Below are 25,409 nucleotides of genomic sequence, written 5' to 3' on the forward strand. Positions count from 1 at the left end.
GTTCAAGTTTAAAAAATAAAAAAAAATCTTTACAGCTAAACCCCACTATTTAACACATTAGGATTTAAATTACTGAGGATCAATTTTTTTTCCCAAATAACCACATTTAAACTTCTGAATAAAGTATGCTGGTCAAAAGAGCCCTTTTTATTTTAAGGGCATAGTAAAATATGAATAGCATTATATGAGTCATAGGGCTAGAGGGATGACCAAGAAACCCAAAGCTAAAAGATTTTCATTTTTGTGGTTACACAAGACTGCTATTGAAAAACGAATATATCCAGTTAACCAAAAATACAGATATCTTAAAACCACAGGTATTTACAGAAAACACATTTTAAGCCACATATTAAATGCTATTTCCCTAGGAAATTGTAAATTATAGTTAGTGGTACATTTCAATTTTAAAAGAAAAACAAATGCACGCAAACAAGTCTATCTCTGTGATCTCAGGAAGCCACAACTACCACAACCATTTTTCATCTGTTATTAAAGATAGCCTCCCTAGTAAAAGGGATTTGTTTCACACACAAGCCAGATTTGTTTTGTCACATCACAACAAACAATGTGGGAGAATCTCAATGTGGCATTTTTCTGCACAAGAGAAAACAAACCAACCAAAAATGCCAACACTTCCAGGGAACTGAAAACATAGATTTGTTTTCAATTTAATTTGAAGCATCAGAATAAAAGCTGGTGAATTTAGAAGTAGAAGGGTTCTTTGGTTTCTGAAAAAAAAAAAAAAAAAGCTACAAAACTCAAGCAACTATTCTCCAAATTTGTAGAATCATCAAGTTTTCCACAAATCACTTGATCATTGGACTAAAAATTAACAATAATATTGATGGGTTTTATTTATAATTAAAACTGCCTAACACTTAATATGATTTATAAATAATAGTGCCTCTGTTTTCACTTAGATTTCCATTTGCCAAAGCGTTTGGAACTCTGCCGTCAGCTGGTTTGTTTTCTACTTCTTCCAAGTTTCAGCAAGTGAATCAGTGACTTCCAATAGAACTATGAAAAATTAGGTATTCTCCTCATAAGAAGTATGTCCTAAATACTTCTTTAGAAAATCTGTACATACGAGTGCAAGATGCTTTTCACCAGCCCTCCCCCACATCTGCCTCCAAAATCAAAAGTAGTTAAATCACAATTGTATGAAAAACTGAAATTAGTCAAGCACAGGAATCAAAAGAAAAATGTACATGAAGAAGGCAGTACTCTCTGCTCCCACACACTATTCTGACTGACGCTTTTTATACCTACTGAGTTGGTACCTTAGGTCATGTTTTTAAACATTTGTCTTATCTTCTCATTCCATTCTTTTTCCTGATAACTGAACAGTTGTGATAACTACCAAAACCTAAGAGACAATGTAACTTGCGCACAACTCAATTCAGAGTGGAAGAGCTACACAACATAATCTGACTTAGTGAAGAATCCTGGTTAGGAAACATGACTAACTTTGGTGCCTATGGGGCCATAACTTTGGCTAACTTTGAAAAACTGAGTGCCTGAGAATGCTCTGGTACAATGCTAACAAATTCAGTTCAGGTTAACTTTTCACAGAGGATCACTTCAGGCACTATTTATAAGCATCCAAGTTTAAACAAAAGCACATTAATTGTCAAGCAGCAAGTCAAGCAAACGCAACGTTAACCATTCATGAACAATATATGGAACTACAAAAGAAAATCACATAGCCTGAAAAAAGTAATTCCACACAAGTTCAAAACATATATCCAAATTTTATATAAAATTCAGCTTCAGTTCTCCCATCATTTCCTCCTCCCCCCCAAAAAAACTAGGAACAGCACATCTTACACCTGAAGGTTGCTGAAATAATTATTTCCATTTTTGAGTACCTCCTGTGAAAATGAGAATCCGAAGAAAAATCACAAGCAATTGGCAGCATCCTATCCTTCTCAGGCTTTCTTAAATTATGAGTAACTAAAGAGTTGTGCAGCACAATGCTAACAAAACAAGATATTAACTATCCATTCAATAAGTATGCATAATCAGAAATTGCTTACAAGTCATTAAGTAAATACTACCAAAAGCATCACAAATAGTTTTTTCCACATTTTTTCTTTACTGTCAATGGTGCCATTCCTTCATTATCAGAAACTAGAAGTTGAAAAGTGACAATTACAATAAAACAAAAATTCTACAATACAAAACTGAAGTTTTGAAAAACAAAACTGAAGGAAACTCAGTTGAACTTACAGAAAAAGTCTTTGAAAAACAATAATTGATAAAGGATCAGATGAAAATTCAGTGAAAACACATTTTCAGTTGGAAAGATCACACATCATTAAAAATAATCCTCCTGAACACTATAAAGTTTCTGTGTTTTGTTTCTCTTATTGCTAACTTTTGAATCTAGTCTGAGACAGATACCTAAAACAGAACTGGCAACAAAAAGAATAGTATCTTGTACTTCAAGATACTTTCTTGTATTTCAAGCAACTTTCTTCTGCTTGGAACAAATATTACATTTTGTTTTGCACTGAAAAGTGATAATAAAAACCAAGCATTTTAAAATTATTGTCTCTGTTTCAAGAAGAAAGAAATTCAAAATTCAGAACTTAAAAGTAATATTAGTATGTTTTCAATCAGAAGGAAAGGAAGTTCTGCATGTAACAGACGGTAGACTTAATGCAATCTCATTTGGGCGAGTTTGGACCTACTCTTGAAAATGAAAAAATATATCAAGCATTTCAAAATACAAAGGAAAGGGCTCTTTCGATTTGTATTTGCATTTATTTGGGAATTTACTAATATTGCATTTGTTTTTTGTTTATTTTACTGGATTTTAAAGGAGTTACTGAACATTTTATGGATTCCAAACTGGTCAGTAAGCTGTCTGTTTATTTTAGGATATGAATACCAGAAAAGTAACAGCAAGTACTCTCCTCTACCACATTTACTCAAGGTCAGTGTTGAAACACAAACATGCTGCATTCATGCGCTTTGAAAAAATAACAAACCTCAATGATATATTCTTCCCTTTCAGTCTGCTAGTAAGAGTGATTTGAAATACCATTAACAGTCTGACATTAATGAAGAATAAAAAAGGTATGAGGCAAAAGGTTTTTCTTTCTTACTTAATCAACAGAAGACCCAAACCTGTACAGTTAATCATCTGTTTCATTATTACACCTGTCAGAAGATCTAAAACATCTTCAGCCATAATTGGACTACCATTAAATTTTATGCAGAACACTCATTATCTTGCACTTGTTCCGATTCCCAAATGCACTTGACTGAAATGTTTGTATTGAAAATAAGAATGCAGGAAGCATCATACTGAATGAAACACACTATTCTGAAATAAAAAAGTCATCATTACAGAAAGATGTTTCCTTAGTGCATCTTCCCAGTGTTCAGCTGCTCACATAGTAACAGTATGTTTACCACCCTCTGCATACAGCTACTACCATTGTGATCTTCCATGATCATGCCAATGGGGATTCTTTTAGAATATGGAGGAATATGGTTCCTCCTCCTCCACATCCAAATGTTTTACTGAATGGAAAGTGAAGAAAATGGGGAAAGAGGAAAAGTATGGGGACAGACAGAAGCCAAGAAAGCCTCCCACTGCCCTAAGCGTACTTACTGCATATGAAAACATATCACACAATGATACCTCACTGGAAGTTGCAATAAATGCCTGATAAGGAGGACAAGTTTCTATATTCCTACCTTTTTTTCTTTCCAAATATTTAATTTTTAATCCCATACTGCAAGAAAATTGACTGTTGTCAGAATAAGGCACCCTTAACATTTTCAATTCTGCTATTTGACCAAGGCAAATTTATAAATACCTTTAAATCATCAACAGAAATAATAGACTTCTGGTGCGTTTGGCAAGTTTACATTAAAATTAAGCTATAATGAAAATCAAAATGCTACAGACACTGCAGTACTCTAGAATGCATTTATTAATATCTGTCTGCAATGGGTTCCTTAACTTTTTTCCTAAGTAATTTAAGTGAGAAATCTTGGCAGCAGGTAATGTGGCTGAATTTGATTTTGATAATTAGCTGTTTAATTGCATTCAATTTTTTGTACAAATGTTCACAGCTTCTTCGGGAGATTTACTTTGTAAGTACAAAATTAAAACTGTCTGGGATTTCCTAGACCCATGAGATCTGAATGTTTGGAATTTGTTTGGGTTTAATCTGCTGTACTAGAATAATTTGCTTTACAGGGAACAAGAACAATAAGCAACCCTCTTATCACACACAGAAAAAAAGCCGACACCTACAGCAGCCCGGACACGCCACATAGAATTATGCCTTATATAAAATACCTTTAAAAAGAAATAGATTTAAACACTTAAGATTTGATATATCAGAAAATAAGTCAGATGATTTACCTATGACAACAAATTAACATGTGCAAAATTTTCTAGTATATCTCTACTTACTTAAAATCACAGCCTAAAAACACAAACCAAAAGGAAATTCAACCTACCTCCTGCACTTTACAACACAGCTACGATGAATGAAATATATCAGCAATTCCTTTGAGCCTCATAAAATCAGGTTTCACTTAAGTTTTACCACAGCTACCTAAGAATTTTATTAGTTTTAAGATTACTGCTGTTTTTAAGCTAACCATTACATTTTATTAATCTCTAACAAAAACACTTCTGTCAAACTCACTTTTCAGACATGATATAAAGCCTATCTATCATCTTTTTTTTTTTTCCTTTGCTATGGCTTATGGAGACAGTAGAGATCACAATACTTTAGAATTTATATATACACGCATGAGGAATTTTTCCTATTTTCTCCTTTTTTTTAAATCACAAAGTAGACAAAACAAAGGAAATGAGCTTTTAGGATATAACTTAAAGAGTGAGGTATCACTTCACTTATTTCCACTCATTTCATCAAGGATGATGACCACAATAAGACTCAATGGATAATATCAAAGTAAGAAAAATTACTATGACAACTATTATTCTACAGTTTGACCACCTTTCTTCTCCACTTCGTATTTCTCTCAAAGGAACTCTTCTTTTCCTTGGGTTTCATTTACGTAAACAAAATTCTGGTTTAGAGAACATGATTGTGCCAATATACATATGTGATTACATCTTTTATGAAGCTATAAAAATAGATATTGTCTTTCTTTGTATTATTCCAATTTTTAAAATTTAAATTGAATTTAGCTCAATATAGTCCTTATAATTTGATGCCACTTCATTTAGAACACATATCACACATTTTTGTAACAAGTATTGTGAGATTTAGAACAAAAAAGTGCATAAACAGGAACGTTATACAAATGGCTATCAGGAATGTTTGTCCACTCTCCCTTTCCTCAGTTACTTAAAAATAAGTAAACTTCTCTTATCAAACAGAGAGAGGTCAGTCCCAATCATCTTGAAGTATTATTCAAAATGTCCTTTTAAATTATTCTTCATTTATCTTTGTTTGTAACTTTTATTGCATTTTAGTCTTCCAGTTTACACTTGCATGAAGTTATGTGAATTAGAATATGGGATATTAAAAAATATTAGATAAGTGGCAGATACTGATAAATGTTGTTGCACTGCAACACAAGAATCCTTACAGCTAATAGTCTGGGGTTTAGTCACATCAAATCTACACCAGTAATGTTTGAAATAATTACTAAATTTTCCAACACACTGAATGTGAGTCAAATTTAATTTACAACTGTTCATATCTACACATCAAAACCCAGTAACTTCAATCACTGAACTCAAAGTTGTCTTTTAAAACAATAATGGACAATCCCAATATAAACCAAATGTAGTTCTGGTACTGAAGCATAAGCACCACAATATCATGATCAAACAGCATCCCTTTCTAGCAGCATCACATGAATATGAAGACAGTGCTTATGACAAGTAGATAATCTATCAGTGCCACTTCTAACTAGAAATGAAGTCCTTTCATAGTTTCATGAAAGTTTTTTTTTTTTTTTTACTAACAACGTGCAGATTTGCTATACTTTTTTATACATCAGTTTTGCCTCAGCTTTTCAAAGGCCATTTTCCTATGAACACTGTAAAAAAGGTACCACTGTTCTTCATTCGTTTCTGAGTCAGCATAAGTAATAACCAAAGGTAAAGTACAATTTTAGAATAAAATAATAAAATTATTCTACTGAATCTGCAAACTTCTCTTCTTTTTATATCTATATAACCTCATAGATACCCCAAGAAACAGATCTGCAATGCATAATTCCTTGCTAACTTGAATATTCAGGGCCTAAGTTAACTGAAGTTCTTCACATTCTGACCTAAATGACATGAATTTTTCCTCTATTTATATAATCTTCTCCCTGCTCATAGGTAAAGAGTTCTTCATGACCAACTACATAAAATACATACTTAAATTAAGAAAGTTAAGAAACAGATGCTTTAGAATTTCAAATTCAGAACCACTCCTTATTTGTAATTGAATCTAGTTTTCACAAGGATAGGTGAAAAGTCCTTCAGAACTAGCAGGGGATAAGGGAGAAGGGAAGAGGGAAACAAAAATGTAGTATCTCTATTACCAAAAGTACTGGAGCTCCTTGTAGGACATAATTGAAGATAAGATTGCCTTTTAGAAATCAATCCAGTATAACATTTGCATGAAAAATAAAGTTCACAGACCACTGAAGAAATACACACAAGCAGAAGAAAGAGAACTAGAGTATAAAATGCCTGCCATTTCAAGTGAGGTGAAGCTCTCCACTTTGACTAGCAGCTTTATTCTAGGAAGTAAAAGGCTGGTGATTTGTATGAAACTACGGAATGATGAAGGCAAAATAATGGGTAAAACAAAGGACAAATTGATAGTGTGTTAAATTGATAAGATTTCTAGAAAAACAGTACAGTTACAATATCTAAAGTAAGTTCTCCTTCACATCAATCATTAATGAAAAAGAATAGTTTCTTATAAATAAAGAGCTTTAGTTCTACATATTTTAAAGTACCATCCACCATAAACATCTTTAAAAAAGCTTTTAAATTCAGACAAGATTAAATGAGTCACAAAGCAACTGCACCCTTTTAGTATTTACTTATCCTGATTGCTAATTAAAAACTAAAAATTAACATAACTGCTAGAAACACATGTGCTACACATATATAGAGAGCAATTGGAAAGGTTTTATTAATTTTGTAGGTCCTTCAAAAAAAGACAAAACCACTCACCTAACTTCTGATTCCACCTGAAACATAACTTTTCATGACAAAACCTATCAAACTCATTCTGTAAACTTTAATTTAGAAAAAGGCACTATAATGACACTATTTCATGTTAATAAATTTTCATGCAATGTCATACAAGTACACAGATATGGTGTGTACATAAAACACATCACATTCTTACATTAAGTTAATTCCAAAATTGCTTTCATCTCCTAAACAATAACTGGGGATGTAAAAACAGGGTTTTGTTCTGCATTTCTATCTGGGACAGAATATGGGAATCTTATGGGTTCCTATGTAATCAGTAAAGACACAATAATCATCTTCAGGAAGCAGGTAGAGATCAGGTTGTTGTCACAAATCTAAAACACACTCAAACTCCCACTGCACACATTGTAAGAGAACCTTGAACTGTAAAAATGGTATTAGCATCACTTACAACAAAAACCTGTAAGAACTGAGAACTGCCAAACTTTCTGCTATACACAAAAGTAACTATATTTAATAACCCCTCAGTTCAAATAAAGTGGAACTGTGCGTGCAAAATAATCTGAAAAGATTTTAATATAAATTTTATTACAAAATTCCTGCATTACCAAATCAGCAGTTGTTGTTACTATTTCAATATGACTTTTGCTTCTCTTACTCAGCTATGCACAGAAAGTTAGACTGCTATAAAGTACAGTTGTAGTCACTCAAAGTTTAAGCTGATCAAGTCAAGGTTTAAGAAAAAAAGAAATAACTGACCTCCACAAAAAAGTACTGTTAACAAAAGCTACTTTAGAACAAAAATGTCTTTTATTTAGAAAAGTTAAATAATTCTTATATCTAAAATACTGAGCCAGTCAAAAATCTAAACCTTTCCCTAGTCCTCAGCTTTAATGAAGCAACAGTCATCACAGGCCTAGAGCAATCAGAAACCTCCATACACTCCATTTGTCCTTTCACAAAATACCCTGATATTGAATTCTTGAGGCTCCAGTTTAGAAGCCGATAACTTTTCACAAATCTTAAGCCAAGGAGTTTAGAGTTCAAGCAGCTAAGCATTGCTTGAACGAACTATCTGAAAATGCTTTCTCTTTGCAGGTCCATTTTCTTGTCCCTTTTCTAGAAACCATCATCATTCATGCAAACCCTGTGAATTTCAAAGTGAACCACACCAAAAATAAATTGTGAACAAGAAAGAAAAACCAAACATATGGAAATGACAAGAAAGCCACACCAGAACTCAAGAGCAAAAAGGTAAGCTGTATCTAACATAACACCACACTGCATATACATAGGCACATATATCTCTCAAATTACCTAATTTTTTACATTTCCACAGGCATGCAACACCCATACAAAATAAAAAGTCCTGTCCCCTTTTGTAACGATTATTATGGATACTGCTCGAAGCTTTATTTTGAAACTTGGTTAGACTGAGCTAGAGAGAAAGCTATTTCATCCCATGAAAATAATGTCAAATGAGACCAATTTTTTAGAGTTTAAAAACCGCTGCTTTGATTTCTTGCCTGCTATGCAAAGGCAATGCAACAAAACGAAACACATCTCTCCTCACACTCTATGTTGCCAAGGCAGTGGCAACAGTAGTACCCTAGGAGCAATCAGCCAGAGGCTATAGATTAGCTACAATCAGTGACAGAAAAAGACCTGAAGGAGGCAAAACTCTTAATATGTGGTCTAGTAAGCACTCCTCTCCTCAGCGATCTGTTCATACACAACTCTGGTAGCATTTAATTACAAGACTGAAAACCCATTTCCGCAGCCTTTTCATGCACAACAGAGGTTAACAACAGGAAAGTGAATATCTGAAGCCTTTCAACTACTTGACTTTAAGCTTCACTGTTCCACTTTAGGCTGGGGAGGGTGGAGACAATTGGTCACCTTTTCCATAGACAAATATTTATTACCTTAGAAAACCACAAACTGCAACACAGAAGGAAAACCAGCTTTTAAATGGCTGAGGAGCATACAGAACATGAACAAAAATATAACCACAATATCACACAAATTAGTAGAAATTATGGTTGGTTTAAGGGTAATGATGAACAGTCTAGAATGCCATGGTTCATTTCAACACAGTTTTCATTACCAATCAAACTGATGTTCAATTAACACATTATTAATCTATGAACTTGATCTGATATTCATGGAACACCAAACCTGGAGTCACTTGACTCCTGAATCAGAAGTTCTCAAAGCAAAAAAGTTACCTTAATGCTATTTTTTTTTTTTTTTTTTTTGTGAAAGGAACCACACATTTCAAGAAAAAAAGGCTGAGTGAGCAGCAAATCCCAGTGCTAACGAAACTCTGCAATTTTCAAAGTTCCTATCTGTCTTTAAAAGGTCTTTCATAGAGCAGGGTTATGAATGATAGCTACCTGCAATAAGCTGAAATTGGACTTAATGACCCAAGAGTATGACTGCATGAGTACCATGTTCTGTCAAAAAGGACAGCAATTCTTTTCATTAACTAAATTTCATTTTCTTATAAAGGAAAAAAAAAAAGTCCACTTTGCTTTACTATCAAAGTCTCACCTTCCCATTAGCTTGTTGGAATAGTCTCATACAAATAGGCACTAAGCTTATAGGGAACATTTTCCTTTGTCACCCTTATCCTTTTTTATTTGGGACACCTCTTCAGTGAGTAAAGAGGTTTCAGACATTTTCCATTGTGTTTCTCTTGTGGAGGAGCTTGGAACTGGTAGCATCACCTCAATTTTGGGGCAGGTGGAATGCATTAGAAGAGTAAGGATTATGAGATTTTTATGGGTCTGTCTGAAAGGACAACAGAGAAATAGAGTCCCTAAACCATGAGGTCCATTCCACACCTATTTTCCAACATTTCACCTGAATTTCCTTCCTAAAAGATCTCGCACAGTTGCTTTCTACACTGTGTTCCTTCTGTATACTCAGCCTAGAATCACACCAACAACATCTGTAGTAGAAAACAGATGAGGACCCAATCAGTACCAAAAGCTGTAAATTCAATTACTTTTTGCAACTCTTAGTAGTGTTTGCCAGTACATAAAGACAAAACTGAGTGAAGTTGTGGGTGTGTCTCTCATCCGCCTTTACATTTTTAGAAAGGCAGAATATTTGCATTACACAAAAAGATTAATAATCCTTGGGGTGGGCTTTATCCTGTCTAGCATGTTAGTCCACAAAACTGCTCACCCACTCCCCTTCTCCAGCAGAACGGGGAAAGAAAATACTAAGATTAAGACACAAAAAATGATGGGTCAAGATAAAAATATTATAGGAAGTAAGGGAAAATTGGAAAATAATAAAAAGCCCACAAAAAAAGGCAGAAAAGGACTTGGGATTACAGGTCAACAGCCAGCTGAACATGAGCCTGTGTGTGCCCAGGTGACCAAGAAGACCAATGACATCCTAGCTTGCAACAGCAGGACCAGGGTCATTTCCCTGCACTCAGCACTTGGTGAGGCAGCCCCTCAAATCCTGTGTTCAGTTTTGGGCGCCTCATGACATGAAAGCCACTGAGGGGGTGGGGCATGTCCAGAGAAGGAGAACAGAGCTGGGGAAGGATCTGGAGCACAGTCTTACGAAGAACAGCTGAGGAAGCTATGGCTGGAGAAGAAGCAGCTCAGCAGAGACCTTACAGCTCTCAACTGTCTGAAAGGAGGTTGTAGCCAGGTGGGAACTGGCCTCTTCTCCCAGGCAACCAGTGACAGGATAAGAGGAAATGGCCTCAAGCTGCACCCAGAGAGGTTTAGATCAGATATTGGGGAAAAAATCTTCACAGAAAGAGTGTTAAGCATATGAAAGGACTGCCCGGAGGAGTGGTGGAGTCACCCTCTCTTAAAGTGTTCAAAAAACATGGGTATGGCACTTTAGGACATAGTGTGATGGCAACATGGTGGTGATGCTAATGGGACGACAGTAGGATTTAAGTATTTTTCAACCTTCATGATCCTGTGACTCAAATAGGTGATGCAAAGGCAATCACTGGTGTCCCTGGGCAGACAATTTCCCAGCTGCTCTCTGAGCGAAATGCTAGCTGAACACTCAACTCCATTCAATTTTCTTTTCTTTTACTAGGACCTTATCTGGCCTGGAGTAGCTTGAGACAGTTCAGGTTATCCACCTGAAAACTTCTTTTTGCACACCCAATCTTCCCACTGGGGTGGTGGGCAGTCAGGAACAGAGCAGGCCCTGCCACTGTGCAAACACTGTTCAGCAAGAGTTAAAACATGAGTGTGTTGTCAACACTTTTTGGTCACAACTCTAAAACCTGGCACCATACAAGCTGCTATGAAAAAGAAAATTTAACTCCATCTCAGGCATACCCAGTTGTACAAGTCTTGATTTCCTCCCTTGACTTTTCATGACCAGTGATTTCTATTCAGTTACAACGTGCAATCCACAGGTATGTGGATTTTAACCACTGTTAAGGACTCTCAAGCACTTACGGTTAACAATCTTTTTTACCCTAACAAAAAGTGTGGAAGTTGTACATGGAGAAAAAAAAAAGCTATTTGGAAAAAACAGACCTTTCTTTCCTCACTATACATATCTACCATCAAGCAAAAAATGTGACCATCCATCAATACCAACTGCATCTTTATTTTAAGAAAATCTTAGAATTCTGAAGTAGATAGAAACACCTAAAATATTATGAGAAACATATACTAGTCAAAGATTCCGTTAAACATACAGTAGCTTATAACTATTTTAATTTATCAGAAATAGGCTTTTGTAAGGAAAAATGTCTGCTATCATTACCTACAGGTTCATCAGAGGGAATGATCATAACAGAATTAACAGCTCTCAGCTGTAAAATTTCTAATTCCAGTAATACAGTACATTAAACATGCCATTTGAGATATATGCCAACTTAAACTACCACATATGGCATACTATCTAATTATCACAGTTTGTGTTTTCATATGCAGAGCCGTTCTAGTTTTTAAACAATGTGTCAAAATGCATTTTTTTCTGAAAACAGAAAATGCTATCTTTTTATAATACCAGTAGGTCAACGTTGCAATTTTAACATGCACAAGTTTAAAAAAAAATTAGAAGAGAAAAAAACACATTGAAACAAGTTTCTGGTGTTTTAGAATCGCTCTTAACTTTCCTATTATTAAAATAGGAATATTAATTTTTTTGGGTGCAAAATGAAATTTAAATTTTTAAAAACATGTTTTTCAAAAACGGTATTTTCAATTTTTTGCTTCCGTTCAAGTCTTTAATTCACCTATTGACACACTAAGTCATAACTGACAATAAATAAACAAAACAATCAAGTTAGTCATTCTCCCAGTTTTGCATGTGAATGAAAAATACTGTGAAATAGCACGTGTACAGACATCAGTTGCAGTCAAGACAGACATTACTTGTGTTCCTTCTTTATGTGCAATTTGACCTCACTCAGAACAATTGCTAGTGCAGAATCATACATTCTAATTGCAGTTTAGCACAAATCATGCCCTAAAATATTTGATTTCAGATTCCCCAGCTGGTGCTTCATGTCACTTCAGCTGTTCAGAGGGATTTTTTTTTTAATGTTTCTTTGCACAAATAAGCAAAGAGCTCACACATAATTACCATGAATCGTTATATAATCTTAATCTCCCCTTCTCCAATTCAAACAGGACCACGTATTTTTAGAAAATAAAAATCAAAATGTGATAACAGCTAGCACCTTAATAGACAAATAACTATGTAGCAGCCATTCCAAATACTTTTGTTTCTTGTCCAAGAGTAAAAAATAAAGATGTGCCGCTCAGTCAAACACATTTTCCACTGTTTCCTTTGTTCTCATGAATTGTAGGTGGCGTATTTGATAATTTCAACAGAAAGCATATAATATCTTTGAATATACTAAGTCTAAAAAACACAGATTAGATCACAAACACAAGAGTATTTATATATACAAGAATTTAATTAAAAGTGCCTTCTCATTTTTTTCCAGTTTGAAATGAGCATAGAGTCCTTGAACCTGCAATTACCTTTATAAAATTTTTGTATTAAACTCAAATTTAAACATGTGCAAAAATAATCTCTAATTCTTTTTGAAATAATTTGAAAGGCATTAGAATCTGAACACCAAAATATATTTTAGGTTTCTATTTTCAATAAACAAATATGGACAATACTATTAAAAGAATAATGGCTTGTGTAAACTGTACTACCCAGAATATGAGAAAACCTTAAGTATTTAAAATTTTCTTAATGAAAAGTTGGAAGGTGAATAGACTTGATTTATTCCATACATAATTCAAGTCTTCCCCAATAAAATGTCCAAATAATTCTTCTAAAAGATGAGTCAAAACACTTTTTGTAATAACCAAAAATAGGGCAATTTGACTTCATTATTACTATTTTTAAGCCAAAATGCAAATATATCCTTAGAGTTTATTTTTAGAAAGCTTTCCTGTGCCTTTTAGCCTGTTAATTTCATATTACAACTTTACAGAATCCTTCCCACTAATTGTTCAGATTTTTTTTGATAATTCAGTCATTTCTTTCCCTCTTCATAAATTTTGATTTATACCTTTCAAAGCTAAAATCAAAAAAGTACATCTAAATAAAAGACAAAAATTAGTACTTGTAGCAAGAGCAATTATTTGCAAATGGAAGGAGATTTTAGAAAATGTTTAGCTTGAAGAGGATTTGTAACTGAATCTGGATTAGATCTAACACTATTTTTAAAATGGATCTTCTAGCAAGATTGGTTAACATTAACACAAGAACAGTATTCTCCTACATAGAATTACTGAATAGATTTACAAATATATTAAAAAGCCAGTCTATACATAAAGATCAGAAAATCAGGGCATTTTTAAGCAAAGAATAAGACAATTACAAAAAATTATTGATTATATACACTAAATTTTTATTCCTTGCTCTGCTTTTGGCATTAGTAAAGGATTACATATCTGCATTAAAATTTAAAAGGAAGTTTAAAAACAGTGTCATTTTTTCTTGCAAAGAGACCATGGACTAAAAGAAAATACTATAAAATTCTTACCCCAAAAGGAGAAAATATGTGTATTTGGCAAGTTCATGTTGGCAATCCATATAATATACCTATTTTTGATAAATATATAAATATCTATTTGTAAGTGAAAAGGCACCCTACATTATCCTTACCAAAACACATGCATTACTCTTGTGTCCATCATTTAATTGACTATAATAAAACTGCATGTTGGAAGAAAGACATCTCCAAATACAGATTCAAACACTTCTCAGCCAGCTGAGAAAAGTTCAATTACAATTGCTTGGAAGCCTAGAAAATGGTGAGAATATAACTCTTCTCAGGGGAAAAGGCAGAAGTAAATCTTAACTACCATTAATGAGTACCAGGGAAAACAAAACAAAACAAAACAAACAAGCAAACAAAAAAACAACAACAAAAAAAAAACACCAAAACAAAACCCGAGAACAAAACATCCCTCTGCTAGAAAAAGAAAGACAAAATGTTTTTACCAAAAGACCTAAGCTAGAATCATATATATATTTTTTATTTTTAAAATACACTACTAATAACCTATCTCTATGTTTAAACACTACTTCAGGACTATGTAGACTGGAGGTGTATTTTCCTTTGCATAAATTGAATACTTACCTGAATTTAATGTTTGTATACAGAAACTGCTGGTATTATTACTGCCTTTGTACAAATATCTCCACTTACTCTTGTGGGAGGCAGCGGCAAATAGGAAAGAAATTATAATTTTTCAGTCCTAATGCTTAAGAGACAAAAACGAATTTTTATTTGTTTTTGTTTAAGGTACTAGAATTTCAGCAGTGGAAAAATGGAAGAACTGTACCTGGAGAACTGGAGGAATGCTCACCTCTAGGGGAGTATTTGACCTCAAGCAAAACAAAGAAGGAGAAACAATTCATCAGGTTTTGATTGCAACACCACCCTACCTAAAAACTTTTTGATTGCATTTTCACCCCATCTAAAAACTGGAAGTTGTACTTGTTTGAATTCATCAGTGATGGTTTTAAAGGTGGAATACCTATTCTGAAGAGCAAGTATAAGAGCAAAGTAAAAAATTCCATGTTAAAATGCTTATGGAATGAACTACTCATTTTTCAGCACTTACACGTGCTGAACCACTACTGACGTTCAGAATTAAAAAATTTGTAGTGGGAAAATTTGGAGCTCTAAAAATAACACGAAGACTAAACATTGAAATTAAATACTTATTCAACTTACTTCCCCAAATAAGCAGCATACACATAGTATTTTCTGGATTAAATATGTATTTTAACTGTCTTTAGCACTCTAGCACGGCCCATTCAGCAAGATTCCTTAGTTTCCCCAGTGGAAGAGGGAAAACACTGGGGATGTCTCACAGTTTGAAGCCGGCAATGCAAGTTAATTTCTAGCTCTTCTAACTTACTATACTTCTAACTAGGAAAAACATCTATGCAGGAATCCTATACAAAAACCTTCTTTAGCTTTTGAGCAAAGGAGAAAGAAATGGGGGAAATTATAACCCCCTTAAGAATCCAGTGTGCAAACACTAGGTGAAAACTACTGCACTCGAAAGGGATTAACACAAGAAAACCTTCTGAAAGCAGAGTGAAACTTTAGAAATTATTCAATATGGAGTGATAAAATCTTCTCAAATTTTCTGAGGTATGCTGGTCTTTCGCAGTACACAGAGACTAACCCATCAGGATTCCAGAATATCTATGGATACACTTGTTTCTTTTCAACTAGCATCAATCACAAAGTATGCCGACATTCTCCCTTAGTTTGCCAATAAACTGCACCACAGTTCAGCAGATAATTACTAATAGCACTATTTCCTCTAAATCAGAATTGCAACATTACACCTCTTTCTAGACCTACTGAAGTAGGTCATCCTAAAAATACAAAATTTGTATTAGTTCCTGAAATACTTGTAGTTTTAGCAGACTTGACTTGAAAATCAGATGGCCATCATCAGCTTATCTGCACCTCCCAAGTAACCATAGCTTGCAATATGAAAACCTTGTAACACAAAACCAGTTCTACAAATATACACTAATTTACACCAAAACTCCTGTATGCTTTTTTAGAATCCTTAACAGGGAAAACCCATCCAAGTTAAGGCATTTGCATGCTTGTAAGTGCCAAGAGCATTAAGACCACCACTCTGAACTGCTATGCATTAATATTTCATAGGAAAAAAAAAATCCTTGCATTATCTTAGGAGCCCATCTAGCTATATGTGTATTTTTAAGGAAAAGCTCATCAAGTCTTATATGCAGGTGAAATAGTGCAAATTGTTGTAATCACTTCTGAAATTTTGTATTGGGAGAAACAAGGCAGAACCAGCCAACCTAGTAAAAAGCAAAATTCTTAACAATAAACAACTAAAATCTTCAGCCAACCAATACAATATTGTCAAACTTTACAAGCAGAGACTTCTTTACAAAAGTAAACACAAAGAATTTTGCATGAGATGAAACTTCACATTCTCCTGGACTAGTCAACATGGAAAGCACGGTAGTCCTTTACACACCATATGATTCCATTGAAAAATAGACAAAGTGAGTAAATAAAGAGAAACTTCTTTTTCCTCATTCTGAGCATATGCACATGTGTTCGAAAGGGGAAATATCAAGGTACTTATTTTGCAACTATAGATGACTAAATTTTGTATCCTTATATCTGCACTAATGAAATCAGAAAGTGCTAAGCTAATAAAGGGTGAAGGACAGAATTGAACTACTTCTGATCACAACTAACATTCTTTCAACTAGTAATTACTATCAGATAAAAGAGCCACTAGAAAAGATAATATAGAAACAACAGAATCTTGTTGTTACTAATCAACAAAGCACCATCAAAAAAACTGGAATAAAAATAACCTAGTTATAAATGTCTTGCTTAATTCAAATACCAACCTTGTTACCACTATCCATTCTACATCTCCTAGACTAGAGGGTATAAAATATTTGCATAAAATGAAGGTGGTTTGTTTTCCAAAGTTACAGGAAACCTAATGGGACAAATATAGCTGCCCATTTAATTGATTTTATACCATCAAGAGCATCCAAGACTCAAGTTCTGAGACTAGCAATTACACATATTTCTACATACACTCAAATATTTTTAACACTCTGATTTAAAATCAGAGGAACCATTTTTTCCTTTTAAATCCTAGCTATTCAGGGAAAGAACCATCCTTCTAGCTATGAATCAAGAAATAAAAAAAAAAAACAAAAAAATTATCAATTAATAGTTTATTCATAATGTATCATGTTTGCACTTACTAGAACATCTAGTCATAGATGTAGATTCATACAGAACTTAAAAATCTTATAAAATTATAAAGTATGTGTTATCTTATTGTTAAAAGTAGTGCAAATACTAGATGAGCACTTGGCATCACAACATTAAAAAACCACAATACCTATATATCCCTAAAAAAGAAACTTTGTAAAGTTAACACTTCTTTTTTCTTTTCTTTTCTTTTTTTTTTTTGAGTATTTTGCTCTGCTGGAAATTATGTGTCATTTGATGAAGACTAATCTCAATAAAAAACTGGCAAACTGGTGTACTGCAGTGCACAGTAAAAGAATCAGAACGTAGGAAATTATATATGCATAAGAAATTCCCGGGAAGTACAAATTTTACTTGAAATTGACAGTCGCCAAGTGTTCACCTAATAACGTAAGTAGAAGACATACAAAGAATGAAGTGTGCACACACATGCAAGGCAGAAAACAAACCCCATACATGTTCTACATCTAACACTTGCAACAAATCATTTTTATAAAGCTTTAAGGCATCCAGTAGCAGTGTTTCATTGCAGACCTTTGAAAAATCAGCACAGACAGAACGCTGGAAGACCCTCTCTTGTTCCACAGAAGTTTTCTTCAAATAGAGGTCATAACTCCACTAAAAAGCCACCTATTTCCCTTTTTTTTTTCTGGCGTTCCTCAGGAAAATTGTGGCTAGACTGCCAGATTACAATAAAACACAAATATTCTATAACTCCAGATCAATACTGCTGCCGGTACTACTTGTACTATACACTACTCTACCTGCACTCTGGCATTTCCTAACACCAGATTACAGATGGGGACAAAATGCAAACCACTTAGATCAAGCTCCAACACTGGCATATGGCCCAACTGGTCTTTCCTCCCCCTTCCTTCAAAGCCATGACATTTCATAGCCCAACTCTTTTGGAATACACTCTGATAATAGTTTTAGTTTTGTAAGTACACTGGATGCAACAACAAAGCCAACTGAATGGACACATGCCATTTCCTACTTTTCCAGTGCATGACTTAACATAAATATTTTCAATAACTCATGTTATATATAAAAAGAACAACTCCACCATCATATACTTAGTAAAATATTTATAATTTTTCATGTACAATTTGAAAGCCAGAATTTAGAACACGCTAGGAAAATGATAAATTGTTGCTGCGCCTGATTATCTGGTTCTCTACAGAAAATTTTTTCCCCCATATTGTCAATGAAGAATCTAAATGGGACTAAAGTCACTACTTGACACTGTAAAAAAATACATACAAATCTTCCAAGAGCTTTGGACGTGTGCACTATGGTTCTTGATTCAAACAAACAGGTGCCACTCTATCAAGTGGGGGAAAATAGTACAAATGTGTGAAGCTCTTTATGTGGGAAATTACAAGAGAGTTAAATGGCACTGAGCAAGGCACAAAAAGTGCTTTTAAAATAGAAACAAGGGAACATGCAGAGAACCTCAGTATCTAATTTAATTAATGATTGAGAATGCAAAGGCTCCAACTGGTGAAACATTAGCAGCAGCCATGAATTTCACTGTAGTTCTGTATAACAAGTAATCTTACCTGAGTGATTCTCAAAAAAATGTCAACACATCGATTGTATTTTTCATCTGATCCTGTCAATGCTGAGATGACAGGCCCTGCAGGATGCAGTGAGAGATCAACGATGAAAAACAGATGTTTAGTCTTTTCAAAACCAAAACCTACAAGACCAGGTAAAAATGAAATTTTGTCCAAGATTCATACTTCTTTATATCCAACACATGCTGATGTTACATAACCACTTTCATATACATAAGTTGACAAGAGTATCTCTTGCTTACAAGGGATCTGACCCCAGGTCAACCATACCACTGATGTTTAACTTTAAACATGAGCCTTAACATACTGTTCTTTCAAGTGCTACCTGGTTGCACAGCCACTTATTCACATCACCTACATCAAGCTATGCTCACCAACCTTTCACAAAGAAGACTTAATTTCGTCCACCAATTATGCAGAACACTTAAACCTTACACAAATTTACTGCAATTCAGAAGTCAAGAAGAACAATAACAAGCTCAAGCAAAGAGTGATAAATTCATACTCAAAGGCTACAGAAGCATGCTAGCATTATGGAGTTGGGAATTGACTTCCATAGTTGTGTCTCCAAAGACTGCCTTAAACTGACATTTCAATCAGATAAGTTCTTGCAAAGGAACTGCAATGCTTGGCTACTATCAAGAGCAGCACACCTAATATTAAGTAGACTACAGGAAGATTCAACCATAATTCTCAATGTGTTAAAACTAGTTCATATGGGTGAATAGGAATTAGGTCTTGTGATTTTTATGTATTAAAATATTTAATGTGTCTATCAAATATCGGGAAAATGTAAAGCAGAGTATTCTGACAATCCTTTATTTTAATCAAAATACAAGCAATGTAGTTGATCTTTATAATGCCTACTGCCATGACAAGTTGGGATGGAGAAACCCCTGAAACCAAAACAAAAATAAGATGGAATAGAGCTACACATATCTGTACTGGAACACTTACAAGATCTCTAGGTTACAATATATTATAAATATATATATATAATTATAGTATATATATATATATGATTTTTCCTCTGGGGGAAGGAAAATGACTCTGAATACCAGGGTGAATTGTAAGGAACCTGCTGTTTTCCTAAATCTATGTCATGCAGTCACAACGAAAACAGTCATATATCTACAGTAAATTAAAAACCTTACACATGCACAGCACACTAATTGATTCCATTTGCCAACACCAAATTCCAACTCTCCATATCTCCATGCTACTAGAAGTCCTTAACCACAAAACTGGGCTAAATAAAACAAGCACTAAGCACTCCCACTATTGAACCATCCTATACTACACCAGAAATTCATGCCAGACACAGTATAACTATTTTTGTTTACAAACAATAGTTGTTATCAGAATAAGTAGAAATATTTTTGCTAAATCCATTATAACCATGACACTTCAAAAACACATGCATCAGCTTCATAACTCAACAGATAGATTTGAAAAACAGAAAAAACATATTACAGTTTTAGATTGAAGTACATTAAGAATTTTATGCTAGTGTCAAACAAATCCAATTAGAAAAACCAAAAGGCCTACCTAGAAACATGGCCTTCAATAAGTCAGAAAAGCAGGCTCCTAATTTCTAATATGCATCGTGTTTTATACCATGACACTGCAGCCTCTGAGGGTCAGATTAATTAAGATCAACAGCAGCTGCAGTGCAACGTGAGAAGCACACGGCCACAGCTCTCACCAGTCCAGCCCAATTACCTGCAGCATTCCAACACTGGACAACTGACAGCTACAATACTCCTCACCAGGTCATTAACTCCCACTGGCCAACTGATAAATGTTAAGAAACAAACTAAATTCAAAGATGGACTGGAAAGCTGACTGCACTGCTGCAAGGTACAACAATGAGCCTCCAAGATTTGCCAGCCAAATCTTTATAGTTATTGCTTAACTTTATGTGAGAGCTGTGTCCAAAGACAGCAATATGACAGCCACAATGTGCAAGCCTCTTCCCCAACCACTCGGTGCTCCAATTCTGGAGGCCTGTCTGATGAATTCACTAAATCCAAGGTTTTCTTCCCTGGCCAAAAAGCTACTGATCACTGACAAAATAAATTGTTTAGTCAACTACTGAGGACAATATCTAAGCTAATTAAATTAATTAAAGAACAAACAAGATCACAGAGCATTTGAAAAAGACATTGCTTGGTACAGGTTGCATCCATTAAGAAAAGCAAGCAGGTGTTTGTTTACTGCACAAGGGAGAAGAGGAAAACAAGAAATTCAGACATTCCCTGTTTATATTTTTTAAAATATTATCTCTAACATCTATTCTCTATCAAGAACCCACTAAAACTCAGATTTATCTGCAAAAAACTATTGAATTATTGTATGGAAATTTTAAACTTCATGAAAGAGGAAAACTTAAGGGTTTTTTTTTTTTTTAATGAATAATTGCTTTACAGAAACCCTGACTTTATCAAAAACAATGCTGTTACTAGAAGAATCTTCATTTACATAAGCTTTCTAATCTATGGAAAATACTTTGGTTTTCAATTATATTGAAACCTAGGTAAAAGCACACAATGAAAATGTTGAAAAGTTAAAATATGGTATTTCCTTGTCATAACAGCTGTTGTCACTCTATTCTTTATTTTGACAACAAAGTTAGTTGTTAGCCTGTGTCATTTATTAAAGTTAGACTCACCATTCCAAATCTGGCAGAAGTTCTTATAAACCTTTCTGTACAAGACACAGCACTTTATTGCAAACCAAAGCCATTTACTATGTCAAAGATGATTCACTCATTGAGATGAATAAGCCCCCACAGGTAGAAAGAAATCAGTGCCAAATTTCTCCTTTAATTTCTCAAAATTTCTCTAAGCCTACTAAATTAGAATATGCTAAGTGATAGTACAGGACAAGTTAGATATGTAACAATCTCAAGATCCTACTAAGTTACATATTCAGTTCCAGCTTCCTTTTAAATGCAAAATACTACAGACCTGCTGGCTAACAAGCTAACATTTTTTTATTCTGTTTCAGTAACCAGGCAACAGACAACTGTCCAACTGAGAATTATCTCTCTGAACAGCTGGCAATCAACACGTGGGAGTTTTTAGTGGTTGGTCTCTTTTTCTTTTTAAACTAGTACAGAGATCAGTGATTACTTTAAAAATCTATACAGCTCTAGATTCCACCTCTGAAATCTCTACTCGCTGTTTAGTAATTTCCTCAGTCCCATTATCCCTGAAGTTACTCATATAAGTAAATGGGTACAACAGAATCTGAAAATCTTAGATATATACCTATGTAGTGACTAATTAGCTAATGTCAACACTTAAAGAAAAAAAGTAGGATCATCAAGGAAAAAAAATGAAATGTATTTATTGATATATGACAAAGCCCTACAAGGAACCAGCACAACAGACAGTTAATAACTAGAGCCATTCTTGCTTCTAACTCCATTACTCTTTTCTTTTCTATAGCTGAAATCAGTATTTCACTTCAACATTATTTCAAGTGTTGATTTTTAAAACATTTCTTTCCTTACTAGATTTTGTTATTTTTAGGAGTTATAAATTAACAAGATAAATTCTATAAAGGAAATAATAATGGAGAGCCAAGCTTGATATATTACACCTTTCTCCTACCTAGCAGTTTATAGGAGTAATGATGCTGTAAGATTATTAATTATAAATTACTGTAACTTAATGTGTTACTTACACATTCAATGCTTTTGAAAGGCCTTTATGAATCAGAAAGAGACTTTTCAGAAGAGCACCAGAACAGAGATTAGATAGTCCATCTCCCATAACAAATGAATGATTTTAAAAAATCTGATATTTAAACAGAAAACATCTAAAAATAGAAATCCTTTGGTAAAAGCACAAAATAGCCACACAATACTTCATACACTGCCTGCATGAGATGGGAGAGGAAACTCCCACCCTTTATATTCTCCAAACATTGATATAACTACTGACTAGAAATCTGCCATAAGAACAACAAATCTATATATTGCTGAAACCAGTAAAACCTTATCCCCGTTTAATTATGCTTTTATTAATCACTGCTCTTGATATGATCTAATTTAAGTATACCTATGACATCATATTCCAATAAATTGAAAAACACTGACCAAGTTCAAATTCACTCAAGCACCAAGTTCAGACCAGGCAAGATCCTGTTGCAAGATAAACAACATGATGTGATGTAACATAATTTTGTGCATGTGTGTGCATATGTGAGAGTCTGGGGCAGGAACACAAGGAGAGGGAGGGAGAGAGAGAGTGTACAGCAGCGTTTGCAAGGGGAAAATATACATGGCTTGAGTAGTTTTGAGTCTGGTGCTCACTAAAATGCAGGAGAAACACATAAGCAATGACAGCTTCAGACAACAGAAATAATCTAATATTCAAAAAAAACACACATTATAACAGCTTCACAGAATAGCCACATTCTTTATCAAGTTGGCTAAATCTGTATTTATTTTTTGAACCAAATCCTAGTAGTCAATACCCACTGTACTTTCTATGCAGAATAATCAGCACCATTTAGTTTAAAAGTAGGGCATATTTTGCCATTTTAATTTTATTTCTGCTAATCTTGGGGGACATGCCTGAACAGAAAAGAATCAGAATATCCAAAGTCAAATTGCAGGAGTCCAGACAAAATGAAAAAGTCAGCGGGTAACCTGAAAAGAGAACAATAAATTGCGTACTCAAAAATAAAACTGTAGTAATGTATTTATATACTGCTTCCTATCTTGTAAACTAAAATATTCAATGCAAAGCTGTATTTTTCCTTCAATTTCTTGTAATTAGAGCTGCCATATAATTCTTCAGTAATTATGTCACCTTTTGACGCACAAAAATAATTCCAACAGAAATCAGTCTGCATACTGAAGTCCTATATCACAGAGGGAAAAGAAAAAAACACTATTAGATCATAGGAACTACTCGTAACTTCCGTATTACAAGCACCTTCCTCCTTTCCAAATGGGAACTTACTCACTTTTCTAAAACTTTCGGAAATACAGAAAACTTTCATAGAAGTTTCAACGACAGAACATTCCACAGCGAAACATACAATAAACATATGTGTAGACACAAGCATCAGAGGCAAGGACTAAGTAACATCTATTAGGAAAACAGTTATTTTTAAAAAAAACTTCATAAGAAAAATAAACCATAACTTTATCTTAGCTCTTTCACAAGGTTTGTATTCCCTAACGTTATATGAGCAAGAGAGTCTGGAAGAAACCCAAAAGCCATCAGCTCGAGGAATGACAGGACCTCTGAAAATTCCATGGGCTGGTGGTCAGACGCAAACAGAAATACTAACAAGAGCTGGCCACGCTGGAATCCAACTCCCATCCCTGTTCCACGCTTTAGCAGGTATCAGTCACCAACTTCCTTAAAACACTCACTTTCCATATGACACAACGTGGCTGCAAATCCAAGGCAGACTGTATAAAGTCGAACTGGAACTCCATTTGCACCTGTTACTGAGAAAATGAGCGTCCCTGCCCCAGTTATTTATATTATTGCTGCTGATTTTAAGGGAGAATATGTTTATGTCACAAACGTTTTTCTCATGTCACTCTAGCTTGCGATTTTTTTATTTTTCAAAGGTTCTTCTGCTACTACCCCTGCATCTTTACAATTTCCTACACAGAAAAAAGTAATTGTGATTTAATCAGAAAACAGAGGAACTATACTGGGGCACTGAACAAAAGATCTAATCTTTGGAGCGTCCCTTCCAAGTGAGTGTAAATAAACTGTAGTAAAATGAAAAGGCTTGTAATTTGGTATTTGGAATATTCTTCATAAACACCAATTTTCTGTAACATCCTTGCATTTCTGATAACCCCTCATGTATAATGCAGAAAATCTATTCCATTTTCATCTATTGACAGTGAACTTAATTTAGTATTGCAGCTCTTTACCCAGATTATGTTATTAATTCTGCAATCAGGCTCTTTAGAATGCATTTATTTCCTCCAAGACTTCTCACAATTATACATTGATTTTTTTTCTATTCTAACATACCTTTCAAAATAAAGGATCATGTTTTTCCTAGCTTTCTATAAAAAAGTAAAAAAGAAAAAAAGCTTCAAAAGCAACAAGCACCAGTTCATAAGCTGTAACTTTAAACAGGAAAAAAATCTACACGCAATACTTCAGTCTCTGACTTTTAACTATTATAAACTACATTCACTAAAGAGACATACAACAGGTGCATTAGAATTTCCACATCAACAATCATATTTGTAAATAGACCAAAATACCTCTATTAATAAAAAGTTATCCACTTCTGCCTGACAGTAAAGTCAGAGGACAGGAAAACTAAATGCTCCAATCTTAGTGTTCGGTTTACATCCATACCAACTGCTTTTGCTATTTTGTAGAAGCCAGTCTTG

The 25,409-nt window shown here is 34.1% G+C and overlaps 1 protein-coding gene across 5 annotated transcripts in view; it reads right to left on the minus strand.

Moving 5' to 3' along the window:
* Positions 1-25,409, minus strand: part of NOVA1 (NOVA alternative splicing regulator 1) — a 148,091-nt gene that overhangs the window by 118,584 nt on the left and 4,098 nt on the right. For 2 of the 5 annotated variants that reach the window (XM_066188357.1, XM_066188356.1), the window contains exon 2: positions 19,004-19,080. The exons of the other annotated variants lie outside the window; for them this stretch is intronic. The gene's annotated coding sequence lies outside the window, so the exon portion shown is untranslated. The remainder of the gene's footprint in view (positions 1-19,003; positions 19,081-25,409) is intronic. 5 annotated transcript variants of the gene reach the window in all.

The sequence above is a fragment of the Chamaea fasciata genome, unplaced genomic scaffold (genome assembly GCF_029207755.1).
Source record: "Chamaea fasciata isolate MVZ Bird 193981 ecotype frontalis unplaced genomic scaffold, bChaFas1.0.hap1 SCAF_7, whole genome shotgun sequence".
Taxonomy (NCBI): domain Eukaryota; kingdom Metazoa; phylum Chordata; class Aves; order Passeriformes; family Sylviidae; genus Chamaea; species Chamaea fasciata.